The sequence below is a fragment of the Desmodus rotundus genome, chromosome 4 (genome assembly GCF_022682495.2).
Source record: "Desmodus rotundus isolate HL8 chromosome 4, HLdesRot8A.1, whole genome shotgun sequence".
In the NCBI taxonomy this organism is placed as follows: Eukaryota; Metazoa; Chordata; class Mammalia; order Chiroptera; family Phyllostomidae; genus Desmodus; species Desmodus rotundus.
Window position 1 is genome coordinate 72,811,190 of NC_071390.1, and position 17,379 is coordinate 72,828,568.

The 17,379-nt window shown below is 38.0% G+C and overlaps 1 pseudogene; it reads left to right on the forward strand.

Annotated features, from left to right (window-relative positions):
- Positions 1 to 222: 222 nt before the first annotated feature.
- LOC112317838 (large ribosomal subunit protein uL13 pseudogene) lies at positions 223 to 894 on the forward strand (annotated as a pseudogene).
- Positions 895 to 17,379: the final 16,485 nt, after the last annotated feature.

A 17,379-nucleotide genomic window follows, 5' to 3' on the forward strand; every position in this document is an offset into this window, starting at 1 on the left:
AACACTGTCTTGTTTTGTGTAGCCCCCAGTTTTATAGCCTCACTGGGCAGGGGCCTAGAAGTCCCTTTACTATGCAACCCTATGATGTCTCTGTACAGCTGTATTCAGTGGAAGAAAACTGTGCTTTCAATCTTACTCACTCGCAGGCAGGGCAGCTGTCCACTGGGTCCCTGCCCAGCACACTTCACCTTCCCCTTTAAAAACTCTCTGTGTGGCTTTCCCAGGCAGCTGCTGAAGATGGCGGAGGGGCAGGTCCTGGTGCTCGATGGCCGAAGCCATCTCCTGGGCCGCCTGGCGGCCATCGTGGCCAAGCCGATGCTGCTGGACCGGAAGGTGGTGGTGGTGCGCTGTGAAGGCATCAACATTTCTGGCAACTTCTACAGAAACAAGCTGAAGTACCTGGCTTCCCTCTGTAAGCAGATGAACACCAACCCGTCGCGAACCCGTCTCGTGGCCCTTACCACTTTGGAGCCCCCAGCCACATCTTCTGGTGGACCGTGCGAGGCATGCTGCCCCACAAGACCAAGCAAGGCCAAGCGGCCTTGGACCGCCTCAAGGTGTTTGATGGGATTCCGCCGCCCTATGACAAGAAAAAGCGAATGGTGGTCCATGGGGCCCTGAAGGTGGTGCGTCTGAAGCCCACACGGAAGTTTGCCTACCTGGGGCGCCTGGCCCATGAGGTCGGCTGAAAGTACCAGGCGGTGACAGCCACTCTGGAGGAGAAGAGGAAGGAGAAGGCAAAGATCCATTACCGGAAGAAAAAGCAGCTCATGAGGCTACAGAAACAGGCTGAAAAGAACTTGGAGAAGAAAACTGACAGATACACAGAGGTCCTCAAGACCCACGGACTCCTAGTCTGAGCCCAATAAAATTGACTCTGAATTCCTAAAAAAAACAAAAACAAAAACAAACCCCAAAACCCTCTCTCTGGCATACCCACTGCAAAACTGAGTCACTATCTTGTTCATTGGGCACACCACCTCTCCAAAAAGCCAAAAGTCTCTTACGCCATTACTGGCCACAGCCTGCCTGTGCAGCTCCTGATCATTTTGGGAGTTAGAGTGCCTCTGTCTCTGGCAGTCTTCCAGTTGATGTTTGACACTGGAACTATGGACATGCTTCTTGCTGTGTGTGTGTAGCCTGGATCTCCCCAACTTCATACATCCTTGTAAGTCAACCTAGCCTGGGTCTCATGGTTCCCTTCCCTGGGTGGGGAGGAAGCCACACAGCTATAATTTCTGACTAGTTTCTCCACTTCTGCATGTGCCAAGCATGGAGTATTTCCCCTCAACTTACAAAATCTCCTTACTACCCATTCTAAAGTGGGTAGTAAGGAGATTTGTACTCCTTGGCTTCAGTACCCCTTGGTTTCCAAATTTCATATCAGCTAAGATTATATTGATTGTTCGACTTATTTGTAAGAAAAACAAACAGCTGAGAATCCAAGTTGGGGACAAAATCAAGTGGTCCTAACTTCCACCTACTTGGCTACTATATTCTTTGTCCCCAAAACTAGGATTTTAGAAGGCTAGGCCTGTCTGTAAATGAGTTAGAGATCTCGTTTCTTATTCCCTAAGTCCACCCTAACACATACACATACTTTTTTTCATGAGGAAGCCAAGGTTCAGAGACACAAAATTCTTTCACCTTTGAGTTTTGACTCACTGTTCAACATGTTACTGGTCCATCAGTGTTTCATTCCACCTTGTAAAAACACATAATGCTACATAGAGTCATACTCTTTGCTCCTACTTCACTTTTTTATTTTATTTTATTTTTGCTAAAGTGAAACAACACCCTCATACTTGTCACAGGAAGTCTTCAAGAAAGTGTAGTATATATTTGGTCACTTCATAAAGACCACATCTATGTTTGGGCACTAAAAGATAATGACAAGAGTGATAGAAAAACCATAGTACTTGGCAACAACAGGTTATGTCACTTCTACTTACTAACTGTATAACTTTACATAACTTGTCCATAAGTCATTTGAAAACAGTGAACATATTGGATATGGGAGGTTGGGCAAAAGCCCTATTTTTATTTTTTATAACCAAATCTTCTCCTGAAGGAATGAAAAGCAGATGTAGAATAAAGTTCAAGGTAGAGTTTTGAGTGATTAGCATCCCCAAGCTAATTATACAAACTGAACTACAAAAGGTACCTTGTATCTTCTAATTTCCTATTTTATTTTTAAATAAATATACTTTATTATATTTTTCCATTGCCATTTAATATTCTTATACACCCTCCCCTCAGCCATCAGCACCCTGTTGTCCATGTCCATGACATCTTTTTCTTTTTTGCTCAATCCCTCCACTCCCTAACTTCCTATCAGCCCCACTAGCTGCCATTTTTTCTCCACAAATAGTCTGTTTCTTTTTTTGCTTGTTAGTTTACTTTGTTAATTAGATTCCACATATGAGTGAAATCATATGGTATTTGTCTTTCTCTGATGGGCTTATTTCACTTCACATAATGTTCTTCACATCCATCTAAACTGTTACAAAGGGTAAAATTTTATTCTTTTTTTTTTTTTTTTGGCTGAATAGGATTTCATTGTGTGAATGTCCCATAGTTGTTTTATCCACTCATCTATTGATGGACACTTAGGCTGCTTCAATATCTTGATGATTGTAAATAATGATGCATTCAGCATAAGAGTGTTTATGTTCTTTCGAATTGTTTTGAATTCCTTTGGATATATTCCCAGAAGTGGGATTGCTGGATCAAAAGGCAGATCCACTTTTAATTTTTGAGATATCTCCATACTGCTTTCCACACTGGCTACACCCATCTGCATTTCCACCAGAGTGCAAAAGTTTCCCCTTTCTCCACATCCTTGCCAGAATTTTTTTTTGAGTTATTGATGATAGCCATTCTGACAGACATGAGATGCTTTCGCATTGCAGTTTTAATTTGCATTCCTCTGATGATTAGTGACTTTAGGCATATTTTCATATGTCTATTGACCATCTGTATTCTCTCTTTGAAGAAGTGTCTATTCAGATATTCGCACATTTTTTAATTGGGTTGTTAGTTTCTTTGGTGTTGAGTTTTGTAAGTACCTTATAAATTTTGGATATTAAGCCCTTATCAGATGTATCAGTGAATATGTTCTCCCATTCTGTGACTCGTATTTTTATTTTTTTGACAATTTCCTTCGGCTGCAAAAACTTTTTCATTTGGTGAAGTCATATTTGTTTAATATTTTCTTTTGTTTCCTTTTCCTGGGGAGATATATCCAATTAAAATTTTCCTACCAGCAATATCCAAGGTTTTGGAGTTCTGGTCAAGATGGAGGCATAGGTAAAAATCCTTTGCTTCCTCGTACAATCAAAAGAAGGATAACAGCCAATCAAAAAATTACAAACAACCAGAAGTGCCAGAAAATCAAACTGCATGGAACTCCCACAACCAAGGAGTTAAGGAAACATTCACCTAGACTGGTAGGATGGCCTGAGATGGGCATCTGAGTGGAGAAGATGTTTGGCAAGGTAACAGACCATGTGGGCTACATGGGGTTGGCTGAGAGAACTCACAGCAAGGTGGCAGACTACCCAGGCAAGGCAGGGCTGGCTGAGTGGGAAACTAAAGACAAAAAGCTAGCTGTAAACTACTGTGAGGATTGCCATAATGGGAGAAGTTCCCAGTCTCACATGAGAGAGTTCATTGGAAGGTGGGGTTAGATCAGAGCAAAGGAGCCTCATTATTCCCCCTTTGACCACTCCCTCACAGACAGCACGACAATACAGCCAAGAGAGTTGCCATGCCCTAGAGAATATCTAAGGCTCCACCCCCTTAAAATTTAATAGATGCACTAAGACAAAGAAATATGGCCCAAATGAAAGAACAGATCAAAATTCCAGAAAAAGAGCTAAGCAACAAGGAGATAGCCAACCTGTATGATGAAGAGTTCAAAACACTGGTAATAAGGATGCTTATAAAACTGACTGTGGTTTCAAAATGAAGGAAGAAATGAAGGCTCCCCAAAGTGAAATAAAGCAAAATATACAGGGAACCAACAGTGAAGTGAAGGTAACCAGGAATCAAATCAACAATTTGGAAGAAAAGGAAGAAATAAATATCCAACCAGAACAGAATGAAGAAACAAGAATTTTAAAAAATGAGGAGAAGCTTAGGAAACTCTGGGACAACTTTAACACTCCAAAATTAGAATTATAGTGTGCCAAAAGGAGAAGAACAAGTCTTCTCCAAATTATAAGAACAATGTCTTACAATTTCTTGAGTACATGCCCCCTTTAAGATATGGAAAGCTTGTTTGAACAAATAATGAAGGAAAACTTTCCCAATCTGAAGGAGAAAACAGACTTCCAGGAAGTCAGGAAGCAAAGAGAGACCCAAAGAAATTGGGCCCAAAGAGGAACACACCAAGGCACATCATAATTAAGTTACTCAAGAAGAAAGATAAAGAGAGAATCTGAAAAGCAGCAAGAGGGAAGGAAAGAGTCTCCTCCTCTCCCCTCCTGGCCTCAGAGGAGTGGCCATAACTCTACCAGCTGATTTCTCAGGAAAAAAAAAATTCTTATAGGCAAGAAGGGGCTGGAAAGAAGTATGCAAAGTTATGAAAAGCAAGAGCCTGTACCCAAGATTACTCTATCCAGCAAAGCTATCACTTAGAATGGAAGAACACATAAAGTGCTTCCCAGATAAGGTCAAGTTAAAGGAGCTCATCATTACCAAGCCCTTATTATGTGAAATGTTGAAGGGACTTATCTAAGTAATAGAAGATCAAAAACTGTGAACAGTGAAATAACAACAAACTCACAAATATCAACAACTTTAAAAATACAAAAACAAAAACTAAGCAAAGAACTAGAAGAGGAACAGAATCAGAGAAATGGACATCACATGGAGGGTTTTCAGGGGGAGGGGCAGGGCAGGAATAGTGGGGGAAAGGTACAGGGAATAAGAAGCATAATTGATAGCCATAAAATAAACAGGGAGAGGTTCAGAATGGTATAGGAAACAGAGAGTTCAAAGAACTTATAAGCACAACCCATGGACATGAACTAAGAGGGAAATGCTGTAGGGTTGGGGGTGCAGGGAGAAGGGGGGACTAAGGGGGTAAAATTTGGAAAACTGTAATAGCATAACCAATAAAGTGTACTTAAAAAAAAGAAATATCCAAGGTTTTGCTGCCTATGTTTTCTTCTAGGATTTGTAGGGGTTTTGGTCTAACATTTAAGTTTTTGTTCCATTTTGGAATTTATTCTTGTGTGTAGTATAAGAAGGTGGTCTAGTTTTATTTTCCTGCACATATCTGTCTAATTTTCCCAACATCATTTATTTATTTTTATATTTTAAAGTATTTTTATTGATTATGCTATTACAGTTTTCCCAATTTTTCCCCTTCTATCCCTTCTCTGCCCTTCACCCCCAACCCTCCAGCATTCCCCGCCCCCTTAGTTCATACCCATGGATTGCACATATAAGTTCTTTAAGTTCTCAGTTTGCTATTCCATTTTTTATCTCTCCTTGTCTATTTTATACCTACTAATTTTGCTTCTTTTTCCCTGTACCTCGTTCCCCTTATTCTTCCCTTCCTCCTGCCCACTGAAATCCTTCTGTGTGATGTTCATTTCTCTGATTCTATTCCTCTTCTTGTTATTTGTTTAGTTTTTGTTTTCATTATTTTTCTTCTGGGTTCATTTGTTGATAGTTGTGAGTTTGTTGTCATTTTATCATTCATATTTTTTATCTTTTTTTTCTTAGATAAGTCCCTTTAACATTTTGTATAATAAGGGCTTGGTGATGATGAAATCCTTTACCTTGACCTTATCGACCTTATCTGGGAAGCGCTTTATCTGCCCTTCCATTCTAAATGAGAGCTTTGTTAGATAGATTCATCTTGGATGTAGGTCCTTGTCTTTCATGACTTCAAATTCTTCTTTTCAACCTCTTCTTGCCTGCAAGGTTTCTTTTGAGAAATCAGCTGATAGACTTATGGGCACTCCTTTGTAGGTAACTCTCTCCTTTTCTCTTGCTGCTTCTAAGACTCTCTCTTTATCTTTAATCTTGGGTAACTTAATGATGATGTGCCTTGGTGTGTTCCTTTTTGGGTCCAACTTCTTTGGGACTCTCTGGGCTTCCTGGACTTCTTGGAAGTCTATTTCCTTCACCAGATTGGGGAAGTTTTCCTTCATTATTTGTTCAAATAAGTTTTCAATTTCTTGCTGTTGTTCTTCTCCTTCTGGCACCCCTATAATTCGGATATTGGAACATTTAAAATTGTTCCACAGGTTCCTAAGCCTGTCTTCATTTTTTTGAATTCTTGTTTCTTCATTGTGTTCTGGTTGGATGTTTATTTCTTCCTTTTGTTCCAAATCGTTGCTTTGAGTCTCAGTTTACTTCCTGTTACTGTTGGTTCCCTGAATAATTTGCTTTATTTTATTTTGGGTATCTTTCATTTGTTCTTTCATTTTGCAACCAAACTCAGTCAGTTTTGTGAGTATTTTGATTACCAGGGCTTTAAATTCTCCATCAGATAAGTTGGCTATCTCATCATGGCTTAGCTCTCTTCCTGAAGTTTTTCTCTGTTCTTTCATTTGGGCCCTATTTCTTTGTTCAGTGCATCTATTAAGTTGTAAGGGAGCGGGGCCTTAGGTATTCACCACAGCAGGGCAACCTTCTCCTTGCTGTGCTTTGACACTGCTTATGGGGGAGGACCTAGAAAGGGAATGATGCAGCAGCTCCCCTGCTCATCTCTAGCTCACTTTCCAATGAACTCTCATGTGAGACTGGGAGTTCCATGAAGTTTGATTTTTTGGCACTTCTGATTGTTTATTGATTTTAGATTGATTGTTATCCTCTTTTTGGTTGTGCAAGGAAGCAAAGGGTTTCTACATACACCTCCATCTTGGCCAGAATTCCCCATTTATTGAGTAAACTATCTTTAGCCCCTTGTTTGTACTTTCTTACTTTTCTGAATATTAATTTACTATAAAGGTGTGGGTTTATTTCTGGACTATATATTATGTTCCATTGATGTAGTGTCTGTTTTTATGACAGTAATAGGCTGTTTTGATAACTATGGCCTTGTACTATAGTTTGATATTAGCTAGCATGATTCCTCAACCTTTGTGTTCTTTCTCAGGATTTCTGTTTCTATGTGGGGTCTTTATTGTTCCATATAAATTTTTGAAATATTCGTTCTAGTTCTGTGAAATACATGATTGGAAGTTTAATAGGAATTGAATTGAATCTATAGATTGCTTTGAATAGTATGGACATTTTAATGATGTTAATTCTTCCTATCCATGAACATGGTATATGCTTCCACTTATTTTGTATTATCCTGTTTCCACTTTTCTGAGTTTTTATCATAAACTGGTGCTGGATTTTATCAAAGCTTTTTCTGGATCTATTGATATAATCATGTGGCTTTTATCATTCATTTTATTTAATGTGGTGAATCACATTTAGAATTGTGAATGCTGTAACCTCCTTGCATTCCCAGAATACATCCCATTTGATCTTGGTGTGTAATATTTTTTGTGGTATTGCTATATCCAGTTTGTTAATATTTTGTTGAAGAATTAACCATCTATATTCACCAGTGAAATTAACCTATAGTAGTGTCATTTTTATTTTTGTTTATTCAATTGTTGTTCAAGTACAGTTTCTCCATTTTACCTCCCCACTTCCCCCCCACCCCAACCAACCCTGCTTCCCACCCTTGATCTTACCCCCCTTTGGTAGTGTTTTTATATGGTTTGGAATTAGGATAATGCTGACCTCACAAAATGAATTTGGGAGCCCTCCCTTCTCTTGAATTTTGTGAAAAATTTTGAGAAATAGAGGTGTTAATTCTTATTGGAATGTTTGGTAAAATTCACCTGTGAAGCTATCTGGTCCACCATATTAGTTTGCTAGGAGGTTTTTTTTTTTGTTTTTGTTTTTACTGTTTCCATTTCATTAGGAGTGATATGTCTATTCAGAGCCTCTGAAATTTCCTGATTTATTTTTGGAAGATTATATGTTTCTAGGAATTTATCCATTTTATCCCAGTTGTCCAATTTGTTGACAAATAATTATTCATGATATTTTCCTGCAATTCCCTGTATTTCTTTGTTTCAGTTGTTATTTCTCCTCTTAATTTCTGATTTTATTTTTTTGGTTCCTTTCTTTTTTTTTCTTGATGAGACTGGTTAGATGTTGGTCAATCTTGTTTATCTTTTCAAAGAACAAGCTTTTTGATCCATTGGCCTTGTGTATTTTTTTAGACTCTTTCATTTATTTCTACTCTGATGTTAATCATTTCCTTCCTTCCACTCACATTGGGCTTTGTTTGTTGTACCTTTTCAAGATTCTTTAAGCATAAAGTTAGATTGTTTATTTGAGCTTGTCCTTTTTTTCTCTCTCTCTCTCTCTCTCTTTTTCTTTTTGAGATATGCCTTTAATGCTCTCTGTTTTCCTCCTAGAATTGATTTCCTAGTGTTACACAGATTTCAAATTGTTTTTGTCCTCGTTTTCATTTATTTCAAGGTATATTTTCATTTCCTCTTTGATCTTGTTGACCCATTCATTGTTTAATAACATGTTACTTATCTTCCATGTCTTTGTGTGTTTTCAGTGTTCTTCTTTTGGTTGATTTCTTGGTTCATAGCATTGTGGTCAGAGAAGACATTTGATATTATTTCAATCTGCTTAAATTTATTGAAATGTATGTAGTGTTCTAGCTTATGGTCTAGATGGAATGTTTCCTAGGATAGAAAAAGTATGTTTTTTTTCCTAAAAAACATTCCTTGAAAAGTATGTATATTCTGCTGCTTTTGGATGAAATGCTCTGAAGTTATCAATTAAATCCATTTGATCCAGTGTATCATTTAAGGCCACTGTCTCCTTGTTGATTTTCTGTCTGGAAGGTCTATCCATTGAAGTCAATGAGATGTTAAAATGGCCAATTATGACTTTATTTCTGTCAATATTCCCTTTTATTTCCATCAAGATGTTCCTTTTTTGGGTGTGTAAATGTTTACTTGAGTTATATCTTTTTGTTGGATTGTTGCTTTTATCATTATGTAGTGTCCTTCATTGTCTCTTACTATAGGCTTTCTTTTAAAGTCTGTTTTGTCAGATATAAGTACTGCTACCCCAGCTTTTTTTCTTTTCCATTTACATGAAATATCTTTTTCCAATGCTTTACTTTTACTCTGTGTGTATCTTTAGATCTGAGATGGGTCTCTTGGAGGCAGTATATTTATGTGTCTTATTTTCTTATTCATTCAACTACCCTCTGTATTTTGGTTGCAGCATTTAAGCTATTTACTGTTAAGGTGATTATTGATAGATGTGTATGTAGTGTCATTTTATTATTAGACTGGTTTCCTCTGGTTTTGATTATTTCTCTTTTTCTTCTTAAAGAAAGCCCTTTAACATTTGTTGCAGTATTGGCTTGGTGTTAACAAACTCCTTTAGCTTTTTCTTTTCTGGGAAGTTCCCTATTTCTCCTTCGATTTTAAATGATACCCTTGCTGGGTAAAGTAACCTTGGTTGCAGGTTCTTGCTTTTCATCACCTTGAATATTTCACACCACTCTTTTCTGTCTTGAAATGTTTCTAGTGTGTAATCAAATAACAGTTTAATTGGTGCTCCCTTTTAGGTAACTACCTTCTTTTCTCTTGCAGCTGTTAGGATTCTTTTCTCATCATTAAGCCTTGTCATTTTAATTATGATATATATCAGTGTAAGCCTCTTTGGGCCCAATTTGTTTGGGACCCTGAGCTTCTTGGATTTGTGAGACATTTTCCTTCACCAGATTAGGAAATATTCAGTTATTATTTCTTCAAATAGGCTCTCAATCCCTTGATCACTCTCTTCTCCTTCTGGTATTCCCATGATGTGGATTTTGGTATGCTTCATGTTGTCCAAAATGTTTCTTAAGCTCTCTTCTTTCTTTCTTTGCTGCTCTGCTTGATTGTTTTTTTTTTATACATTGTTTTCCAAAACACTGATTTGATCCTCTTCTTCATCTAACCTACTGTTTATTCTTTCTAGTGTACTATTTATCTCAGATATTGCATTCTTTATTTCTGACTGATCCTTTTCTATGATTTCTATGTATTTTTTTCATGCTTTTGAATATCCCCATAATCATTACTCTAAACTATCTGATAAATTGCTTATCTAGTTCTTCTGGAAAATTTTCTTGTTCTTTCATTTGGGGTCTATTTCTTTGTCTTCCAATTTTGACCTCTGAATTTATTGCCTTGGATGTTAAACTAATCAGCCACCAATATTCCCAGTATGTTAATCTAATCAAACTGTAATCAGCAGTCAGACTTAAGTGCCACAGCATGGGGCAGAGTGATTCCTGTGGGCAGGGCTATTGCTCATCACCCTTAGGCTGATGCCATTGAGAGAGGAGTAATCTGCCGAGATGACTCTTGCAGTTTGGGAGATGACCCAGTACATGGATCTTGCCAGTTGGTCCCTCAGTTCTCTCCCCCAAGCCAACAACCCCATAGTCCCCTAACACCTCTCTAGTCCACTGTGTCCTCCCTTTGCCAGCATCCAGGTTAAGTAGCTGAAAATGGAATTTTGTGGTTTGGACCTTTAAAAGGCCCTCTGCCTCTCCAGCAGTTTTTCCCTGGCTAACACAATCCCTGCTGCTTTCCACAGCTGTATGAGTTCCTTTCCAGTTCTGGTGTTGTAGTCTGGGAGCCCAGCTTGGGGTTTAGACCCCACTCTTCTAAGGGGAAACTCCCAGGCCACTGAAATATCCCTTTGGCACTTCAGCTGCCACCCATGGGAGTCCAAGCAGTCTTCTCATATCTCCTCTGTACCCACTACTAGTCACATTGTGCTGAAGTGTTTTCTTCTCTTTGTCCATGGTTGTAAGGCTTCTCTCTCCATCGAGTGCTCAGTTGGTTATTCTAGACGATTTCTCTACAATTTAGTCGTAATTCCAAATTGACCCTGGTAGGCGGTTAGAGTAGCTTTCCCTCATTCTTCTGCCATCTTGGATCCCTACCCCAATGTCTTGTTTTAAATCATAGCAGTTTTTCAAATGCACTCTCACCATCTTTTGGATTTGTATGCTTTACAAAGAGCTTTTCCTTTAATGAATTGAAGTCACAATATTATTAAGCAGTGAATCTGGCCTTGAACCCAGGTCTCCCAACTCTTATTCTAGTGTCCTTATCAGTTCATTAATATCTAAAAATTGGTGAGTTTGAAATATACTACAAAAGTGAAAGAGTGCCCCATATACACTTAGGACTAAGGTGCTTTTGACTAAAAGAAACCAAAGATGTTAATGGCTAAAGGTATTTTATAATACAAGGAAGCCAGCACCATGTTTTATACACAGATAAATGGAAGTCTGAAAGGAAAGTGACTGTCTCAAGTTCATGGAGAAAACTGATTTCACATCCTTTGCTGAAATTTCGGTATCCAGTTGCCCATGCTACCTAGAGCATACACATACCTCCTGCTAGCACACAGATCCTTGATTTAATCAGACACACAATTTTCTCCAGTTATGGAGAGCCACATTGCCCAGATCACCTTAAGACTCCCATTTCCCTTACCAATAGTAGACAAGTGCATTGGCATGCAATGTAATTCAGGATAAGAAGAAAGAAGAGGAGGTGATGAGGGGTTTCCAGGTGAAGTTTCCTCACAAGGACGTAAAATAGAGCCTTAAGTTAGAAGCAGCACTTTTTTCTGCCTCTGGATGTTATTGGGTGTGTATGTGATATATTGAACTATAGCAGCCAGGTTTTAATCTTGAGGAACCAGCTTCAGGTTGAATTCAATTTAGGAAATGAGTTAATCAATCTTGCAATATTTAAATACAGAACTTTGTCTAAAAAATAATATCTTTTTATTTTTTAAAACCATTTTGAATTGCAGTGTCAGGTATTGTTTTTAAGTAATGTAAAGAGGGATAAAATATCAGGATACCTGTATGGATAAATGGGTGGATGGATATGTGCATAAATATAAGTATATAACTATAACCATCTACTATATAATGCTCATGACAACCCAAAGAAGCCATTATAATTATGTTTACATTACAGAAAAGGAGACAGGCTCAGAGTAGTTAAATGCTTTGCCTAAGTAGTAGTTAAATGATTTGTCACCATGTAGTTGTTGAATGGTATGAGATCCAAACTCATTTTTTAACTTTATTTTAATTTTTGACACTGTTACAGATGTTCCATTTTCACAGTGCAGTGATGGACACAGGAATGGGGAGCAGGGGATAGGTGGAAATTCCCAAGGGGATTGAAATGTATTTTATTTGACACAAACCCATGTGTTCTACTGCTTCCTAATACCATTTAGAGATACGGGAAATACATGAGCAGTTACAAGATGTTTACATTAACAGTAAAAAATAATTATTTTGCCCTGGCCAGGTGGCCCAGTTGGTTATAACATAACTCATATGCCAGAAAGTTTCAAGGTTCAGGTTAGATTTCTGGTCATGGCATATACAGAGGTTGCAAGTTTGATCCTTGATCAGGGCATGTATGAGAAGCAGATTTCTCTCTCTCTCTCTCTCTCTCACTTGCTTTCTCCCCTACCCCATCTTCCCCTTCTTCTCTCTCTAAAATTGATAAACTTATCCTTGGGAAAATATTAAATAAATAAATAATAACAAAAGGATAAAATGGTTTTGTGAACTCTCTAAACAAAATTAGAACTTATTTCTCTATTTACTGAGCAGTTTATCCAATAGTTCAACAAGAATGATTGCTAGGATAACTACACCCTCTAACATCTAATTCAGGGCATATTTAAGAGTGAATAAACAGAGTGTTAATAATTAAGCAATCACGATAGGCATATACCAAAAATGTTCTGGTTTAATTGGGACACATGGTCAACTAGAGGTCAAAGAGGGTGCCCAGATCACCCTCTCCATTAGAAACAGCATCATAGAGAAGAATGCAGGGTCCAGCAGAAGAAATGCTTGCATGATTGTGGTTGGTAGGGTAATAATATTGGTGTAATAATTTATAGATTCAATTTCAACATTTCACCTAAAATGTCAAATGGTGTGTTTTGAGTATGATATTGTTGTTTTATAGAATAACATACTTATACTTTTGTAATAAACATTTTGTAATAAAAATGGGTGTTATTTGTGTTGGATCATGTATATATGAAATAATGAGAATTGTCTCATTGTTTTCCTATATACATGCTACTCTATTTCTCTACCCTTCCATTTTACATTTAATAATTAGTAGTTTATTCTGAAATTAAGAAGATTAAATACAGTTCCAATGTTTGGGGGTTGTTTGAGGATTGGAAACAAATGTTCCAGAGAGACCTCAACCTGGAGAAGCAGTAATGATGGTATACATTATTTTACCCACTAACAGGCAGAGAAGAACAATGTGAAGAGAAGAGGGAAACTGTGCCATGAAAATTGAAACAAAGAAAGAAATAAAATGGAAAATACAAAAGAGCTGGTCCTGAAAGACAGCTGCTATCCAAGAGTGCAGTTTACTTGTTATAATTCACAATAATTTTTGGATAATTTTAATTACTTGGCTCTTCTACAAATAGTTCTTGACTTTTTTGTCAGAGAGTCAAGGGTAACAGCAGGACCTGTCCTTTCCAAGTGCTTAAAGGAAAGCACTACAAAATACCATATAGTTTCAGAAGCACCAAACCTGGACCAATTGAGAAAGCAGGACATGCATTTCCCCTGAGCAATCATTCCCCCTCAAAAATAACTCTCTCAGTACTTGAATATTGTAAATCTAAGTGCCCATCAGCAAATGAGTGGATCAAAAAATAATGGTACATTTAGACAATGGAATTCTATGCAGCACAGAGAAAGAAGGAGCTTCTACACTTTGCCACAGCATGGATGAAACTGCAGAGCATTATGCTAAGTGAAATAAGCCAGGTGTTGAGGGACAGATACCATACAATCTCACCTTCAAGTGGAACATAATCAACAAAAGAAAAAAGCAAACAAAATATAACCAGAGACATTGTAGTTAACTCCCCACTCCCCCCAACCCCCGGCCATTGTTAGATTGTTCTTAACTTGTGGTGAAGAAAGTCCTAGTGTGGAGCAGAAGGACCGTGAGGAACTGGACTGGAGGCTGAACAACAGTGAAGGGTGTGGCTCAGGATAGGAGAAAACTGAAACCAATCCTTCCAACCACCCCCTCCAGTTCCACAGACTGGAAGACCAGCAGAACTAACCTGACCAGTTTAAAACCATCAGAAGACTGTTTTTTTCTTTCCTCCTTCCCCGTGAATTCTTTCTTCCTTTCTGTCCTTCTTTCTTTTTTTATTCCTTCTTTCTTCCATCCTTTACCTTTTTTATTCCTTCTTCCTGCCTTCTTTTATTCATTATTTTGTTGTTAATTTTTGTTCAAATTCCTTCCTATCTTGCCTCTGATCTTTCTTTATTCCTTCTTCCTTCCTTCCTTTCCTTTTCTATTACCTTTCCCCTCCTACCCTTCTTTTTTTTTCTTCTTCCCCCCCTTTCTCTTTTTCCCACAGGAGAGACAATAAAACCTGGAGTGCTGAAAAGACCAGAGTTAGACTCTGTTACGCCCGTAAATGTCAGCGCAAGACCAGTAAGCACAGGAGATTAAGGAGACAGCACCACTGAATCCCTTTGGCATTCTACCATAGAAGTTCATAACATAAACACAAGGAGTCAGAATAGATCAATTTAAGAAGCAGAGGCTAACAAGAAGAGTCTCACAAACAAAGGGAAGATGAAGAAACAATCCCCAAACGAAAGGAAAGGAGGAGGCCGCAGAAAGAATGCTAACTGAAAAAGAGGCAAGTCAACTATCAGATACTAAGTTCAAAACAATGGTTATCAGGAAGCTCACTGAGCTCACTGAGCTCACAGAGAACTACCAGAAACTACATGGAAACTACAATGAACTCACTGCAAACTACATTAACATGAAAAAGGAAATAGAAACTATCAACAAGGGACAAGAGGAAGTGAAGAATACAATTTCTGAATTGGAGAACACAGTAGAAGGAATGAAAAGCAGACTTGATGAAGCAGAGGATCAGATCACTGAGATGGAGGGCAAAGTAGAAAAAAACACCCAGAAAGAGCAAGAAAAGGAAAAGAGGCTCAGAAAGAATGAAGAGGGATTAAAGGAAATGCAGGACAACATGAAATGTAACAATATCCGTATAATAGGAATACTGGAAGGAGAAGAAGAAGAGCAAGGAATAGAAAGCCTGTTTGAAAGAGTAATGATGGAAAATTTCCCTAATCTGATGAGAGAAAAAGTCACCCAAATCCAGGAAACACAGAGAGTTCCAAGCAAGAGAAACCCAAAGAGACCCACAGCAAGACACATCATAATTAAAATGGTAAAATTCCAAGACAAAGAACGGAACTTAAAGGCAGCAAGGGAGAAACAGGAAGTAACATACAAGGGAGACCCAATAAGGTTAGCAACTGACTTCTTAATGGAAACGCTCTAAGCCCGAAGACAATGGCAAAAATATTCCAAGTATTGAGAACCAGAGGCCTGCAAACAAGACTACTTTAACCAGCAAGGCTCTCAATCAAGATAGAAGGCCAAATAAAGAGTTTCCCAGACAAAAGAATTCTAAAGGAATACACCTTCACCAATCCAGCTCTGCAAGAGATGCTAAAGGGACTGGTTTAAGGAAAGGAAGGAAAAGAGAAAGAGAGAGAAACACAGGTAGGAACAAATGGCAATGAATAACTACCTATCGATAATAACCTTAAATGTAACCAATTTAATCTACCTATCAATAATAACCCAATGAAAAGACATAGAATAGCAGAATGGATAAGAAAACATGACCCACACATATGCTGCCTACAAGAGACCGATCTCAGGACAAAAGACCTACACAGACTGAAAGTGAATGGCTGGAAACAAATATTCTAAGAAAATGGACAGGAAAAAAAAAAAAGCAGGGATAGCAATACTCATATCAGACAAAATAGGCTTCCAAAGAAGGGCCATAAAGAGAGACGCAGAAGGTCACTTCATAATAAACAAAGGGAGAATACACCAAGAAGACATAAACATTGTAAAAATATATGCACCCAACATAGGAGCACCCAAATACATAAAGAAAATCTTGGAGGACTTCAAGAAAGATATTGACAGCAACACAATTATAGTAGGGAACTTCAAAATCCCACTGTCAAAAATGGACAGGTGTTCCAAACAAAATATCAAGAAGGATATTGTGTCACTTAACAATACCCTAGATGAAATGGACTTAACTGATATATATAGAGCGTTTCTTCCCAAATAAGCAAAATACGCATTCTTTTCAAGTGTACATGGAACATTTTCAAAGATATACCGCATGATAGGACATAAAGCAAGCCTCAACAAATTCAAGAAAATTGAAATCATATCAAGCATTTTCTCTGACCAAAAGGGACTGGAACTAGAAACCAACATCAAAGGAAAAAACCCAAAACACTCAAAATCATGGAGAGTGAGATCCATGGTATTAAGAACGTACTTGGTCAAGAAGGAGATTAGGGAAGAAATCAAAAGGTTTCTGGAAACAAATGAAAATGAACTCACAACAACCCAAAACCTATGGGACACAGCAAAGGCAGTCCTGAGAGGGAAGTTCATAGCAATACAGGCCTACCTTAAAAAGATAGAAACATTCAAACAAACAACCTAACCCTACGCCTAGAAGAACACAAGGAACAACAACAAAGACAGCCCAGAGCAGGGAGAAGGAAGGAAATAACCAAGATCAGAGCAAAGTTAAATGACATAGAGACTAAAAGCACAATTGTAAGGATCAATGAATCCAGGAGCTGGTTCTTTGAAAAGATAAACAAAATCGACAAGCCTTTAAGTAAACTCATCAAGAAGAAAAGAGAGAGGATCCAAATAAGCACAATGAGAAATGAAAGAGGAGAGATTACAACTGATACCATAGAAATACAAAGCATTGTAAGAAATTATTACGAAGAACTGTATGCCAAGAAATTTGAAAACCTAGGTGAAATGGACACATTTCGAGAAAAATATAATCTTCCAAAACTGAATGAAGAAGAAGCAGAAAACCTGAACAGACCAATAACAGCAGAGGAAATTGAAGCAGTCATCAAAAAACTCCCCACACACAAAAGCCCTGGACCAGATGGTTTCACAGGAGAATTCTACAAAGCATTTAAGGAAGAGCTAACCCCTATCCTTCACAGACTATTCAAAAAAATCCAAACTGATGGAAGACAACCAAACTCCTTTTATAACGCCAGCATCATCCTACTCCCAAAACCAGATAAAGACGCAACTAAGAAAGAAACCTTCAGGCCAATATCGCTGATGAACATAGACGCTAAAATTCTCAACAAAATACTGGCAAACCGCATCCAGCAATACATTAAAA